The 17847-nt window shown below is 38.0% G+C and overlaps 2 long non-coding RNA genes across 2 annotated transcripts; both read right to left on the reverse strand.

Moving 5' to 3' along the window:
• Positions 1-263: 263 nt before the first annotated feature.
• On the reverse strand, positions 264-3127 carry LOC110880706. Its single transcript, XR_002559425.2, has 3 exons — positions 2994-3127; positions 1724-1802; positions 264-464 (listed from the first exon to the last, which is right to left on the reverse strand). It is a non-coding gene; the product is annotated as an uncharacterized LOC110880706 (long non-coding RNA).
• A 2670-nt stretch (positions 3128-5797) lies between these two features.
• On the reverse strand, positions 5798-8661 carry LOC110880705. The gene is made up of 3 exons (XR_002559424.2): positions 8528-8661; positions 7258-7336; positions 5798-5998 (listed from the first exon to the last, which is right to left on the reverse strand). It is a non-coding gene; the product is annotated as an uncharacterized LOC110880705 (long non-coding RNA).
• Between the last annotated feature and the right edge of the window lie 9186 nt (positions 8662-17847).

Genomic DNA, 17847 nt, shown 5'->3' on the forward strand with positions numbered 1-17847 from the left:
TGGTGTGCCTGTGAGAAGTTTTCATTTACAAGATATCTGTGTCTCGTGCCAAAAAGGGAAGCAAACAAAGAAGTCTCACCCTTTGAAGAAAATCAACACTTTCAGCATGCCTCTCGAACGTCTTCATATGGATCTTTTTGGACCTATGAAGCACAAGACAACATTCGGAGATGCTTATTGTCTAGTTGTTACTGATGATTATTTGTAAGACCCTAACACGTAATTAACAAAAGTCGCAGCGGAAGTTCATGCCATAAAATTTCTTTCATTATAAACCTTATGTCTTACTTGAAAGTTCACTTTTAAAATAACTCTTTTATATTGAATACATCAAACTGACTGAATTATAGAATAAATCATAACTTATGTATAACAAATTACATCCTTAGACAACCCCGTACAATCCTTCATGTGACTCGGTCCTCGATCTTTATTCCTTGATGATCCTCCGTGACCCGTACAACCTGCACTCACCACATACATTCATCACATTAGTACACAATACATAAACAATATTCCATCTCGTACACTTCCTATTGCGTTATCATTCTATTTTTAAGCATTTCAACTGCGTATCCATATTCTGGTGAGGCTTCAATAATGTACCTGCATTACTTATCATTCACAAGGCACACTATTAATAACATATTACCCAACGTATCTAAATCATGCACACATACATTTTTACATGTATACATACACATCTACATACGCACTTACCTTCCTACATCTCTACATACATGCATATACTCATACATACCTTCATATATACCAATTACATATCTACATACACACATACATTACTACGTCTCTACATACGTTCATATACACATACGTATCTTCATATATACATAAAATACACATCTACGTACATACATGCTTTACTATACCTCTACTTACTTGCATACACTCATACGTACCTTCATATATACTTAAATACACATCTACATATGTACATACACTAATATGTACATGTCCAAGATCTTACATACCTCATATATATCCATACCTGAATTACATGGTACTTAGACTTGAGTTTGCAACTTATAAGTGTCGAGGGAACACTCGAAATCATGTTTAAAAGGCTTGCCATAACCCACGGATAATATATCGAAGCCTACGATGCATATATAACATAAATAACTAATTTTCAGCTTTTTGGACATGGGAAGGGCGTCGGCGACGGCCCTAGGGGGCGTCGGCGACGGCCCTTGCATTTGCCCGTAGCCCAAACCTCCGTAGACAGCAAGATAACCCGTCAGCAAAACTGACATTTCCAGAGGGCGTCGGCGACGGCCCATGTGGGCGTCGGCGACGGCCTCTCAAAAGTTGGTTTTTCCTGCTGTGTTGTTTCGTCGTTCGCGCGCACTAAAACTTGCATAACTTTCAACCCGTTTATCCGTTTAACCTCCCGTTTCTTCCTACATGCTTGTAAATTGGTTCCCTACCCTATGGACTCAAAATCCCACATCCGGGTTAAGGAAATTCTTAACTTATGCGCTATCGGCTTATTATTCATTCACGGTTTATTCGACCCGTTCATGTTTTCATCAATCAACACTTTCGTTTTAACATCAAGACTGCATTTTGACCTGTTACATCTACTTAACAGAAATCATTGGTTTCATACCACACATCCATATTGGTCCTCAATTAACTTACTTAACTAACTAGCACATAACCTTACATAAACAACTAAGAAGCGATTACGGAAATCACTTACCTTTTTGCGTCCGTTCCCTTGCCTCCTTTTGACCCTTTTGCCTTTCTTGCTTGAGTCCATTTTCACATGATCCTTATGCCTTCACATCACGCAATCACGTTCTTGTTAGTATGCATGATTGTACACTTAATGATCATGTCGAATGCATGGTTCAAGTCTAACTTTCATTAGTCAAGTCTAACAAACATAAGACATATACCCAACATCACGTCTCTTCCAACTCGTATAATTCCTTACATAATTGCATATAACACACATTGTTAAACACGCACCATATGACTTTATAGCATTGAAATTTGACAAGAGTCTAGCCATACTACTTATGCAAGGTTTGACTTCCAAAAGTCAACGACCCATCTTATGGACTTTCGACTTAACCTCATATATCCGTGTCATCATATTAAGCTATAACAATGGCATTATATACACTTCATATTCATGATGTAATATGCTTACAACCACATGATCAATCCATTACATACACACACATACATATTATCAATACTACATATACTAAAGCTTTCGGGATCCCATACTAGACGACCATATTTGGGGTACATAACCAACATGATTTTACCATCCTTACTTGCTATACATTAACGCCAATTTCATTTCGTAACCTCAACTAAACCGTCGACTAAACACATAGTGTGTACCATACAATGTGAGTGAACAATGAAAGATACTAGTGCACATTTCTACCCAAACAAGACATCAATAAAACCTCCACGTGGATTCGATCTTACACATGTTCCTTGGGTAAGCTTAATAACAATTTAATCATTTACACATTGTATGTATGTTCATCCACTACTTGCATACATTTTCACATAATATCGTCGTTTAGTCATTTCATCAAACACTTGGCGTGCGTACCACTATCTAAGCATAATGTACAACTATTTCATGCATCAATCTTCTACATTCATACATAGTTCATCAAATCCTTCTACTCACCATCATGTAGTATTCACAATTAATCATCCAACATATCATTATCACATTTTATTCAATTCATCAAACCATAACTCGTTATACACCGATATTTCATCAATCTTTTAACAAGAATTGGACATAGATGGTGATTAAGTCATCATCATCACCATGACTAATGGGTTTTACTTCTAAACATCAAATTAACACAAACTATACATAACCTATGTTCTACTTGATGATTCTAACCCTTATACATCATCAATTTCATACTAATTCACGGATTAAAACATAACCCACTTCATACATGATCACCAATCTTAGTTTTGAGACATACCTTATGATCCCCTTGTATTGGTGATCACTAATTCACGTTCGGTTGATAATTTGAGCTTCAATTCACCCTTCAATTTGATGAATATTGTTGAGTTAGGGTTTGGCTCCCTTGGGGAGCTCTGGAACGATCCAGAACACACACACACGAAAATGTGTGTGGTGTGTGTTGATACTTTCTATTAGTTAGTGACCAAGTTTCATCCCATCCACTTTAACCCCTCAAGTTTACTTCCATCACATTTTTGGCACTACTTTTCTCCTTTAATAGTTTTTACCATGCACTTAACTAGGTTGAATAGCCTAGTTATTTATTTCGTAATATAACGCATAAGGACATATTTCAAATATATGACATTTGGATTTTGGGGCGTTACAAGTCTACCCCCCTTAAAGGAGGTTTCGTCCCCGAAACCTTTCTTATTCTTACTAGACCCATTCTAGTCTTACTTTTAAATCAATCCATCCGAGAAGTTTTCTACAACACAAAAACGCTTGTGACTCCTTTCTAACAGTCTATACTTTCCATACCATACCTTTACATAACATCCTCATTTCCTTGACCTGTTGATAATGGGTCAATATACATGCTTCTTCAACCTGTAGTCATACATACATTCATATGATCCGTTCATGTCGGATCTAATATCTTCATCTCATTTCTTAAAATTACATTCTCTACATACACTGTATAATATTTAACTATTGTTTCGTTACCACAACAAAACTACTATTTCATAGTCACATATATACGCTTAACTCCAAAGTTAGCGTCATTCTACGTTTTCCTATAGTTATTTGCACTATACGTACCCTTACGTTACCTTCAACTCACCTCTGTTATCCTACATTACTATTCTTCTCAATTCAGGCATCACTTAAGTTGCCGAAGCAAGCGCATCATGCAGGTTCTTCTTAAGAGAGTTTAACCAATACCCGAAATCTTCGTTCAAAACTTATAAAATCTAATTCTTACTGACATAGTTCTCTTCATATGTCAACTATAAGGGATCAAACATTCCATACTAAACCATACTCCTTCCACCATTCAATTTGCAGGGCGTTTTCAATTTACTAATTCATACTTACCTGTCATAAATTAAAACACTTTACTTACCTCGATTTCATTCCGTACTACAGCGATCCGTAATTTAGATCTGTCCACATTCTTTGCGAGTGCTAGCCGTACAAGGCTAGATTTCATTCATCCATGTGATGTGCCTCCACTCGTATGCTTCATTCTACCACTTTGATTGGTTTCATCACATCAAGGGTTCTAACATTTTCATCAACAATTTAATGGTTAGTACATTTTATTTCTCACACGAAACTCTTTCATTCTAGTTACTTATTTCATCAACCTTCATAGTTTGAATTTTCAAGGCTAACCGACATTTCTTAATTATCGTATATGTATTGGGGTACACGTTCGTACTGCTTTCCATTCATGCTTACTTGCAAAAACATTCATTACGTTATTTAGGCATTCTTAACAAAACTTATCCTTCTCGTTCATACTTAAATCATTGTCCGGGTCGTAGCCCGTCATCCATTACGATTCCTAAGGATTGATTACTAACGCATCTAACACATAATATGTTCAAAACTTATTTCCTTCGTCAAAATTTAAGTTTGCGTGCCAAACATTATGCTCGCCTACAAGTATAAAACTTACAAATCAAAACATTAAATATATTGAGTTTAAATAGCAGTTACCATTTAACCCGCATGACTCATTCGTCAACTTTTGCAGTTTGACTTTTCGAAGTCAAGCCGTTAATTCTTACTTATTTGATTCATACTTACTTACGAGTTCAACTTTTTCATCCTATGATTTGAATCCATCTAATGGATTCAAACATAGCATTCACACCTTTCATTCCTTACATATGTTGAATCCGTCTCACGGATTCAGACATATTATTTCTATATTTTATTTTCTTGAATCCATTTCACGAATTCAAACATTCCTTTCATGCCTTTCATTCCTTGAATCCGTCTCACGGATTCAAACAGGTCATTCATACTTCATTACTTCCATGCTTCGAATCCGTCTCGCGGATTCTAACATATCATTCATACTTTCCTTCCTTTCATGTTTCGAATCCGTCTCGCGGATTCTAACATATCATTCATGCTTCTCTTGTATATTTGGTACTTTCAAAATCCTGAAAGTCTTACTTTCCCCTTTTATCCTCACGCCCACCTACTACCTAATTCTAACGGACACACCTGTAACGATTGTCACGGGCTCACGATCGTCATATGTTTCTTGTGTACTGGCCAGGTACACAATCCACATACTAGTTTCGTGTCTTCGTGTAATTGTCACCTTATGTCCGAAGAATTAGGTTTCGGCATGTGTAACATTTCCAAAACTTCATTACCGTTCTTATCATTATTTTTCATTCAAAATTCTCCTTTTATTGATAGGTTTTGCCATTACATGTACTTACATATATTAAATATATGTACCTGGGTCGATATGTCGTATTACATACCTTGGTGCCGGTGCTAGACCGCATTCGCAGATCATTCTTTCCAAGCATCCATGCTTACCTTACACATAACATATTGTTAGTTATCTTCCAATACATACTTAAGCACATACTTACCTTGGCTTCTACCCTTAGATCTTGATCGAGTCTTGGATTGTACGGGTTCCTTATCATAAGAGCACACAGGTTTGAGTTCAAGTATTTGTCTCCTCATACTTGATTTCCCTCAAACCGGGCTCTGATACCAACTTGTAAGACCCTAACACGTAATTAACAAAAGTCGCAGCGGAAGTTCATGCCATAAAATTTCTTTCATTATAAACCTTATGTCTTACTTGAAAGTTCACTTTTAAAATAACTCTTTTATATTGAATACATCAAACTGACTGAATTATAGAATAAATCATAACTTATGTATAACAAATTACATCCTTAGACAACCCCGTACAATCCTTCATGTGACTCGGTCCTCGATCTTTATTCCTTGATGATCATCCGTGACCCGTACAACCTGCACTCACCACATACATTCATCACATTAGTACACAATACATAAACAATATTCCATCTCGTACACTTCCTATTGCGTTATCATTCTATTTTTAAGCATTTCAACTGCGTATCCATATTCTGGTGAGGCTTCAATAATGTACCTGCATTACTTATCATTCACAAGGCACACTATTAATAACATATTACCCAACGTATCTAAATCATGCACACATACATTTTTACATGTATACATACACATCTACATACGCACTTACCTTCCTACATCTCTACATACATGCATATACTCATACATACCTTCATATATACCAATTACATATCTACATACACACATACATTACTACGTCTCTACATACGTTCATATACACATACGTATCTTCATATATACATAAAATACACATCTACGTACATACATGCTTTACTATACCTCTACTTACTTGCATACACTCATACGTACCTTCATATATACTTAAATACACATCTACATATGTACATACACTAATATGTACATGTCCAAGATCTTACATACCTCATATATATCCATACCTGAATTACATGGTACTTAGACTTGAGTTTGCAACTTATAAGTGTCGAGGGAACACTCGAAATCATGTTTAAAAGGCTTGCCATAACCCACGGATAATATATCGAAGCCTACGATGCATATATAACATAAATAACTAATTTTCAGCTTTTTGGACATGGGAAGGGCGTCGGCGACGGCCCTAGGGGGCGTCGGCGACGGCCCTTGCATTTGCCCGTAGCCCAAACCTCCGTAGACAGCAAGATAACCCGTCAGCAAAACTGACATTTCCAGAGGGCGTCGGCGACGGCCCATGTGGGCGTCGGCGACGGCCTCTCAAAAGTTGGTTTTTCCTGCTGTGTTGTTTCGTCGTTCGCGCGCACTAAAACTTGCATAACTTTCAACCCGTTTATCCGTTTAACCTCCCGTTTCTTCCTACATGCTTGTAAATTGGTTCCCTACCCTATGGACTCAAAATCCCACATCCGGGTTAAGGAAATTCTTAACTTATGCGCTATCGGCTTATTATTCATTCACGGTTTATTCGACCCGTTCATGTTTTCATCAATCAACACTTTCGTTTTAACATCAAGACTGCATTTTGACCTGTTACATCTACTTAACAGAAATCATTGGTTTCATACCACACATCCATATTGGTCCTCAATTAACTTACTTAACTAACTAGCACATAACCTTACATAAACAACTAAGAAGCGATTACGGAAATCACTTACCTTTTTGCGTCCGTTCCCTTGCCTCCTTTTGACCCTTTTGCCTTTCTTGCTTGAGTCCATTTTCACATGATCCTTATGCCTTCACATCACGCAATCACGTTCTTGTTAGTATGCATGATTGTACACTTAATGATCATGTCGAATGCATGGTTCAAGTCTAACTTTCATTAGTCAAGTCTAACAAACATAAGACATATACCCAACATCACGTCTCTTCCAACTCGTATAATTCCTTACATAATTGCATATAACACACATTGTTAAACACGCACCATATGACTTTATAGCATTGAAATTTGACAAGAGTCTAGCCATACTACTTATGCAAGGTTTGACTTCCAAAAGTCAACGACCCATCTTATGGACTTTCGACTTAACCTCATATATCCGTGTCATCATATTAAGCTATAACAATGGCATTATATACACTTCATATTCATGATGTAATATGCTTACAACCACATGATCAATCCATTACATACACACACATACATATTATCAATACTACATATACTAAAGCTTTCGGGATCCCATACTAGACGACCATATTTGGGGTACATAACCAACATGATTTTACCATCCTTACTTGCTATACATTAACGCCAATTTCATTTCGTAACCTCAACTAAACCGTCGACTAAACACATAGTGTGTACCATACAATGTGAGTGAACAATGAAAGATACTAGTGCACATTTCTACCCAAACAAGACATCAATAAAACCTCCACGTGGATTCGATCTTACACATGTTCCTTGGGTAAGCTTAATAACAATTTAATCATTTACACATTGTATGTATGTTCATCCACTACTTGCATACATTTTCACATAATATCGTCGTTTAGTCATTTCATCAAACACTTGGCGTGCGTACCACTATCTAAGCATAATGTACAACTATTTCATGCATCAATCTTCTACATTCATACATAGTTCATCAAATCCTTCTACTCACCATCATGTAGTATTCACAATTAATCATCCAACATATCATTATCACATTTTATTCAATTCATCAAACCATAACTCGTTATACACCGATATTTCATCAATCTTTTAACAAGAATTGGACATAGATGGTGATTAAGTCATCATCATCACCATGACTAATGGGTTTTACTTCTAAACATCAAATTAACACAAACTATACATAACCTATGTTCTACTTGATGATTCTAACCCTTATACATCATCAATTTCATACTAATTCACGGATTAAAACATAACCCACTTCATACATGATCACCAATCTTAGTTTTGAGACATACCTTATGATCCCCTTGTATTGGTGATCACTAATTCACGTTCGGTTGATAATTTGAGCTTCAATTCACCCTTCAATTTGATGAATATTGTTGAGTTAGGGTTTGGCTCCCTTGGGGAGCTCTGGAACGATCCAGAACACACACACACGAAAATGTGTGTGGTGTGTGTTGATACTTTCTATTAGTTAGTGACCAAGTTTCATCCCATCCACTTTAACCCCTCAAGTTTACTTCCATCACATTTTTGGCACTACTTTTCTCCTTTAATAGTTTTTACCATGCACTTAACTAGGTTGAATAGCCTAGTTATTTATTTCGTAATATAACGCATAAGGACATATTTCAAATATATGACATTTGGATTTTGGGGCGTTACATTATTCTAGATTTTCTTGGGTATCCTTCATGGCACACAAGAGTCAAACTCCTGGCATCCTCAAGGATCTTCTTACAATGTTGGAGAATCTCTATTCGTTGAAAGTGAAGAGGATCCGAAGCGACAATGGAACCGAATTCAAGAATCAAGTTATGGATGAGTTCTGTACTTCTAAAGGCATTCTTCATGAGTACAGTTTTCGTTATACTCCACAACAAAATGGTGTCGCGGAGAGGAAGAATCGGACGATTATAGAAACTGCAAGAACAATGTTAGTAGAGTTGGAACTCCCTATTCAATTATGGGGAGAGGCTGTATCGGCTGCATGCTACACGTTAAACAGAGTTCTTACAGTAAAGAGACATGGCAAAACTTGTTTCGAACTCCTTCAGAAAAGGAAACCGGATCTTTCTTACCTAGAACCGTTTGGTGCTCCATGTACTATGATTGAGCCGGATGGAAAGTTTGGAGCGAAAGCTATCGAGGGTTTCTTCCTTGGATATGCTACTCCAAATTTTCATGTTTGGAATCTGGCTACCAAAAAGATTGAGCTATGGAGTGAAGTGAGGGTTCAAAGGTACACGAGTCCTGTTAGGGCTCCGGGTGATCCGTGGATGTTCGATTATGATGGCCTATTTGACTCCTTCAATCTGCCAACCTTTGACGAAGAGTCAGCAGCGGCTAGGATGTTGTTGGAAAGTGACAACGCTGCTGTCTCACCTTTGGTTAGACCTATTGTTGTTGACCCACAAGCTTTTTCGTCTGTCAACAATATGGTTCAAAATGAGGTTTATGAAGATGCTGCTGATTATAATGAATCTTCTGAAGATGATGAATATCATGATGCAGCTGAAGGATCTTCGGCTCCAGTTGCTCCTGTTCAAGGTGCCTCTGTTGATACACCTCATATGCAGAATGTAGACACTGCTGAAGGGAACGCATCCACTTCTACACACATTCCTGGTGTGGAGTTGGTTGTTGATCTTAATCTTACCAATTTGGGTATCAATGCACGTGTGCCAGAAAATCCTGAAATGAGGATTCATGATACCCACCCCCAGCAGAATATTATAGGAGATGTCCATCGCGGTGTGCAGACGCGTAATCAGCTGAGAAACAACCGGAATGCTGGTTTGTATTCAGCTATAAGAGAATCTGGTCTTCAGAATGACTGGTCCTTCGCGTGTTACGTGTCACAAGAAGAACCAAAATCGTGGAAAGAAGCGTTGAAAGACAGTGCTTGGGTTGAAGCCATGCAGGAAGAATTGCAGCAATTTCAAAAGCTTGGTGTTTGGAAGCTTGTTGAAAAACCTGAGAACTACAAGAAAATTGGCACTCGATGGGTTTTCAAATGCAAGAAAGACGACCGTGGAGTGGTTATTCGGAACAAAGCACGTTTAGTCGTTCAAGGTTTTCGTCAGATAGAAGGGATCGACTACAACGAAGTCTATGCACCTGTTGCACGTCTGGAAGCAATTCGGATCTTTCTGGCTTATGCCTCATTCAAAGGATTCAAGGTTTACCAGATGGACGTCAAAAGTGCATTCTTACATGGTGTGGTTGAAGAAGAGGTATACGTCGAACAGCCCCCAGGTTTTGAAGATCCTGTCCATCCCGATCGGGTTTAGTTGCTCAACAAAGCTCTCTATGGTCTTCATCAAGCACCACGAGCTTGGTATGCAACCTTATCCACCTATCTGCTGGAGAACGGTTTTCGAAGAGGTCTTATCGACTGTACTCTTTTCATCAAAGAACAAGATGGAGATCTTCTTCTGGTACAGGTATATGTTGATGATATTATTTTTGGTTCTACTAATGATGTCTTGTGTAGGAATTTCGAGCGCATTATGCAGGATAAATTCGAGATGAGTGCTATGGGGGAAATGACCTTTTTCTTGGGCCTACAAGTGCAACAAACTGAGTCTGGGATTTTCATCCATCAGACTAAATATGTTGGTGACATCTTGAGCCGGTTCCAGATGTCCGATGCAACGCCCATTGGTACCCCACTGCCACAAAATCACGGAATTACTCCAGACTTGAAGGGTGAAGCTGTTAGCCCCTCATACTACCGCGCAATGATCGGATCTCTTATGTACCTCACAGCATCAAGGCCCGACATAATGTACCCAACGTGCCTGCTTGCCAGATATCAAGTCAACCCGAAGGCCTCACATCTTGCAGCTGTAAAAAGGATTTTTCGTTATTTGAAGGGTTACCCTGACACCGGTCTATGGTACCCTAGGGATAATAACTTTGACCTGATCGCATTCAGTGATTCTGATCATGGCGGAAGCAAAATCGACGGCAAATCCACAACGGCTGGATGTCAGTTTTTAGGAAATCGCCGCAAGAAGCAGACGTGCGTCGCTACATCAACATGCGAAGCTGAATACATTGCTGCCTCAAGTTGTTGCTCCCAAGTTCTTTGGATCCAACAACAATTACGCGACTACGGTTTTGAATTCCTAACTACTCCTATTTACGTTGATAATTCTGCTGCATTACAGATCACTAGAAATCCTGTGCAGCACTCAAAGACCAAACACATCGAAATCAAATATCACTTCATACGTGATTGCTTTGAGAAAAGGCTAATCGATGTTGTTAAGGTCCACACCGATGACCAACGTGCCGACCTTTTTACCAAAGCATTTGACAAATCAAGATTTGACTTTTTATTATTGGTAAACGGCATTAAGGTCAAGCAAGAGTAAACCAACATCGGAAAATCATTTTTGTAAATACCTTTGTGTTTTAAATTTGTCTTAGTTTATTGATTTTAGGGGGAGTAAATTCAAAAATCGGAAAATCCAAAAACATCGAAAATTTTCAAAAACACAAAAACAATAGAAAAACAAAAATGAGTTTCCTGGCGAGCAAAAGAGAAAATGATAGTACATCAGTGGTCTATCTAAACCTCTTTAAACCTTAAATGAAAAACGATAAGCAGCTCTATATAAGATGTCTCGGTAGGCTCACAATCATTTTAAAGTGTGCAGGGTGATATAAACTTAAATCGACTGAAGACCAGGTGGGAACCATTCATTGGCATATGGTCTTAGTACCGAAATTGCGTTTGATAGATTGCCGAGGTTCTGAGATATTCGGTCTTTATGCTGCTTATCATCTGGGTATCATGGTTGTATCTTTTACCGAAAAATAACGGGGACGCAAGTCTAGATCTTCCATGATACTATACATACGTGTACATATTACATGCTGCATTCGACCTCAATAAGTGATAAACAATCACATGTCCATATCAAATAAGTGATAACATATCACATTTATCCGGGAGTCAAGTTCGTCTCTCTGCTGTACGGAAGTACTGACCTGTTCACGGACTTGCTCCTGTGCCCTCATGCATATGAAAATCAAGTTCCTCATCAATAAGTGATTATATCACATAGGGCTTGTTTTCAAATCAAAAATAAGTGAGTATCTCACATCTTATACGGTCAAACAGATGATAATCGGTATACTCACCGGTAAGATGAACCCTCGTGCATACCTTGATACGGGAATGTGTCGTGATGTGGATGAACACCGGTCGGTAAGTATAAATCATACCTTAACGTATCCCCTCGCCATGATTACATCTGATAAGTTGAGCTTAAGTGGACAACAATACCGATAATTGTTATAGGATGCTTATTTTAATGTTAACTAACTGAACAACAAGAGTGTTTGACATGACCGTACACTGATATGATTCTCTTACCCTCGAAACTCGCAAAAAGAATGTCTGTATATATTTATTTACTGCTTAACTTTTATTGTTTTATTTTTAAACAGTTTCGTCGTTTGGTGCATATCAGCACGACATTAGCGGTGATGTCGTTTGATAACACTCAAAGGATATTAAAATTGTTGTCTTTTAATTTATTCAAAAAAAAACCAAAAAGATTTTAGGTGAGTTTTAATATAAACTTTGTAAAAGCCAAAAAGATTTTATTTCTACTTTATTTTCGATCGTACGATGTTGGAGCTCGAGTCTTCGTTACCTGAAACCTGAACGAAAACCGAATTGACTAAATCTTCATAAACGGTCGAAATTTGCAAGCTTTGAAAGTTAAATCTAAAATTGAGAAATTTATTAAACTTTCAAACTGTCGGACGGTGTTTGATTATGACATGGTCATTCGTGTGTCATTTGTTTATGCTAACTATTCCAAGCAATTGTTCTCATTACGCGTTTAGATTTCTTGCATGTGCAGATTCTAAAGGCTAGGAGAACATGGTCAATGACAAGCTTTGGAATGAAGACACGACGTGAAGGCACTCAAAAGATGAAGATGATCGAGTTGCCGCTGACCATCATCAACACTACAAGGATCTCAAGCATTAAAGATCAAGTCATTCACGAGCATAACTCAAGGGGGAGCTTATGTTAAGGGGGAGTTTGTCAACACACTTCCTACATGATACGGGGAGTTTGTTGATACACTTTCTGCTTTCAAGACGTGAAGACTTTGAAGATCCTCCGACATTGAAGACTTGAAAGGACATCAGAGACTTGAAGACACGAAGATCAAAGATGATCAAGATCAAGACAAAGCTACAGCCAAGGGGGAGTTTGTTGGTGCACTTGTGTCTGTACTTTGTCTGTATTCGGTCATGATGTAATACGATGTCCTTGTTAGTCCTGTAAGTTTGACCAAGTCAACCATCCTCCTGGTTTGACTTGGCCAAACAGTCAACATTAAGTATGTAAGTTTGTTTGCTTCGAAGGATGTGATCGAAGGATGGTTTATATCCTTCGATCACCTCGAAAGACAACCTTCGATGGATACAGATGGACCTCGAAGGATACATCATCCTTCGAGGTATGTATGGATCCTTCGGTATGATTCTGGTCGATAGATGATCCTTCGACCTGACTATCTTATCCTTCGAAGCATGCAATCTGTGTTGGGTATATATACCCATGCAGTGTGTTCGAGACAAGGAAGACATACAGATAGACACGAGAGACAGAAAGATACACTCGAGAGATAGAGAGAACATTCTGTCAAGAACACACACACACATTAGAGAGTTTGCAATACTGATTTGTAAACCTTGTGCTTGTAACCGGAACCTTTCATTCGCATTAATACAAGTGGTGTTAATCGGTGAACCTTGTGTGTCATGTGTTTGTGCTTGTCTCAACTCGGTTTTCACTCTAGCTTGGATTCCGCACTCGCTAGTGTGTTAATATAACAAGGTTAAGGTTTAACCTCATCCTCCGCGAGGGACCTACAGAGATTAGATCGATATGTCAAGAAAGTGGAGACAGAAATGCCGGACCTTGGTGAGGACGATCAGAAGGAGGTGGCCCTCATCAACTACCGTCATGAAGAGAGACATGATTTCAAACATGTCTCGGAGTGGGAGGCTATTAGGATATGGTTTTAGATTGTAACACCCCAAAATAGAATAACATGAAACTAAGTTTTGTAACACCCCAAATAGGATAACATGAAACTAAGTTCAAATAATTAAAAGAATTAACGAAGTTAGTAAAATGTTACAAAAGCTAGTTAAAGGGTGGAAAGTGTTTAATGAAATAAATGAAATTCTATGGGGGTTAAACATGACAAATTGTTAAGTAAGGGTATTAGAAGGAAGGAAACCCCAAAATCACACATGTGTGTGTTCTGGGGATCGAACAGAAGCAGGAGAAACAAGGGTTACCCTTGTTCTTGCAAATCTCATCAATTGACAAGGAAATGCAGTGTTTATCGGCTGCATGTTACCAGATTTTCGATTAACCTAACATCCTATATAAAGTGGTAAGTTAAATTTGTGTTTTTGATGTATGGTAGGAAGTGGGTTATGACCCGATCTCGAAATTTTGCAAGAGATTGTATAGATTGGAGTTAGGACTTCTCTATAGAACAAGAATCATGTATGCTTATGTGTGAATTTGATTATATGAAAAGCTAATTGCATAACCCATTAAAATGAATAATTAGAGATGTTGAAAGGTGGGAATAATGGGTAGGAATCATGTGTAGGATTGACATGTGATGATGTTGTAGTACTTGAATCTTAAACAAATTAAGTAGGACAAGAGAATATTATGAACTTGATTAATTGTTGATGAACTTTGAAATGAACTAGTAGGAATTATGCTTTAGAAGCTTGTACTTAGTGTCGCACAAATGCGAAACCCGCCAAGTGTTTGATGAAATGCTTGAAAGAATAATTATGTGTAAATTGGAAAATAATGGAATGAAATTTGGGGTACTAAACGAATGAATGAATGTGTTGATATAGGCGTGAAAGAAGAAGGTTCAAGTACTAAGAAATCGGAAGGCTCACAAGATCGAGGTACGTTCCGTTTGCATACAAAACTTTACTTAGATTTTACTATTAATTACAAGATACAATCCTTTGTTATAGTGATTTACGGTGGTTAATAAGTAGATAGCAAATCCCTTGAGGATTTGGTTATGTTAACGAAGGTTACGACAAGTTATGCAATTTGACCGGTTCGAGTTGAACAATGTAGGACCGAGTTTCGGGACCGAAACCGTGATTAGTGTGAGATTAGTTCAAGACGGGTGGTACGTGCGCGACTATACATATTTCTACAATGAAATTACACACGAATTGGTTTTAAATTTATAAAAGTGATTATTACTTTTACATCAAAACACACACGAAAGAGGCAAGTGTACCCCGTCATATATGTAGTAAAGTATCGGTAAGAACCAAGTATCGATCCACGGAAATGGGCGGAGAAATAATACTAGACCTTTGTCGCTAAACTATCGGTAAAAACATACGTTGTTTTGGTTTTAATTAATCTAAAGTAAGCATAAATAAATACTTATAAAACATAGTAGAATATATATAAATAGCCTTGCTTAATACACAACCAAAGCATGTCAACTAAGTCAGTTTTGGCACTAGAAGCATTCGGTCAATTTTCCATTTTAAGACAATTAGTATCCCTTTCGGGAATCCTAACATGACGATCATTCGGAAAGTTAAAACGATAAACACACTTTAACCACCTAAAATTGTTCTTTAACGTGCAATTGATAAATGTCTATAAAAATCTCCTAAAAATAAGTTAGTCATCCGTTAGGAGTTTTCTAACCTCACTTAATCAAGGAAAGCAACACCGATAAACACAATGCAACCACCGAGACAAGCATAAACTAGATTAAATCACAACCGAGTTCATTTTACAAATCTTGCACATAAATTCACCAAGATAGCAATTTTGGCCGAAACTACTAACTAAGCTAACAAATCATGACAAGAGTTCGTAACAACACCATCTAACCCGTTAGAGTCCTTCCGTGAGGGCAAGCGCTCTTGATTAATAATAATTGCATTTTATTAAACCACTAACCCGTTAGAGTATCATGGTGCCTACATTTTAACCAAGTTAAACTAGTTAACCAAATTAAAAGTTTACTAATACATGATTAAATAAGCTTCATTTTTCAACTATCTTACCTAACCAAGCACCAATCATCCAACACAATTACTTATAATCAAGAAATCAATATCAATAACAAGGTTGCAAACTAATCATCAAAGATAATCATAGAAAACACTTCAAAATGTCATTACAAACATAGATTGACATACTAATAGCTATAATCAAGCAAGGGATTGTTGTGTTTTTGCCCAAAGGCTACAATAATACATAAATATTAATCTAAATGCTTGAAACATTAACAAAAGTATGGAAAGATTAGAAAACCCAACCATAAACAAGCACAAGATTAAGAATCCGGATAGTAAATGAGCAAAACCGGGCAATGTGGCTTGAATCCGAGTGAAAGCAGCAGCCTTCGGAGCCTCAAAATCGCCTGCAGAGCTCCCAAAATGTCCAGAGTTACTACTAAAATGGTTCTGTTCTGTTTAAATGCTTTTTCGAAGTTGCACGGCCGTTCTCCCGATCGCACGACCGTGCACTTTAAGCATTATTGGTGGTGGGCCACCATACTGCATGACGTCACAGATCGTTGACTGGTCTTCGGTCACGCATGGGCGTTCCAGATTTGGCACGGACGTTCCTTACCGAGGTCTGAGTTGCACGCTTGGTTCCTTGGTCGTTCAGTTCCGATGTTATGTTTGATCTCGGAACCGCACGACCGTTCTTCACTGGAACGATCGTGCCGTTTCGGGTTTGGCTTTTATCTCGGAGTTGCACCCTCGTTCACCGCTGGTCTTCATGGGTCATCGGATATGCACGGTCGTGCATATGGCCGCATGACCGTGCCAAACGCCCAGGTCAATTTTCTTCACAGAATCTTCGCAGCCTTGTCGTTTTGTCCGGAAAGTCCTCGTTTTCGCTATCATCTTGTCTGGTATGCTGTTTTAGGCCTGTAAACAAAAATGTAGATAATTAAGTATCCGAATGACGGTTTTACGGCCGAAAACGCATAAAATGGGGGTAAAACGGGGGACTAAAATATGTGTAAATTAGCGAATATCAAATCTCCCCACACTTGAACCTTGCTTGTCCTCAAGCAAGCTGAACTAAAAAGCAATAAAAGACGGAAATAAACAAGAACGATAATTTACACACTATTTTATTGAAAACTACCATAAACGGTTAGCCGGTTTGTCGAAAGACGTCATCAAAAGACTCAAACCCAACAAGCATATGCAATTAACAAGCGACAACCAAAAAGCCGTGACTTCACATTTAATTGACTCACATGCTAATCTTCACACGACTCACAATGTTCACACACTCGGTTTTATTTATGAAACATACATAAAATGTGTATGTGTAAACACTCAACGCCTAGTCAATGAAACATGCAATATCATAAGCTTGTCATAAGATCTCGTCTCCACCAACTAACATGCAAATAAGTGTAAATCAAGAGGTCTTTACGGGTTGTAACGTTAGGCTTGGGCGAAGGGTAATGAAGTAGACATTTAAAGTGGCGAAAATGGTTAAAACTCGGTTTTAGCGTTTAACTAGCAA

Source organism: Helianthus annuus, chromosome 10 (assembly GCF_002127325.2).
Source record: "Helianthus annuus cultivar XRQ/B chromosome 10, HanXRQr2.0-SUNRISE, whole genome shotgun sequence".
Classification (NCBI taxonomy): domain Eukaryota; kingdom Viridiplantae; phylum Streptophyta; class Magnoliopsida; order Asterales; family Asteraceae; genus Helianthus; species Helianthus annuus.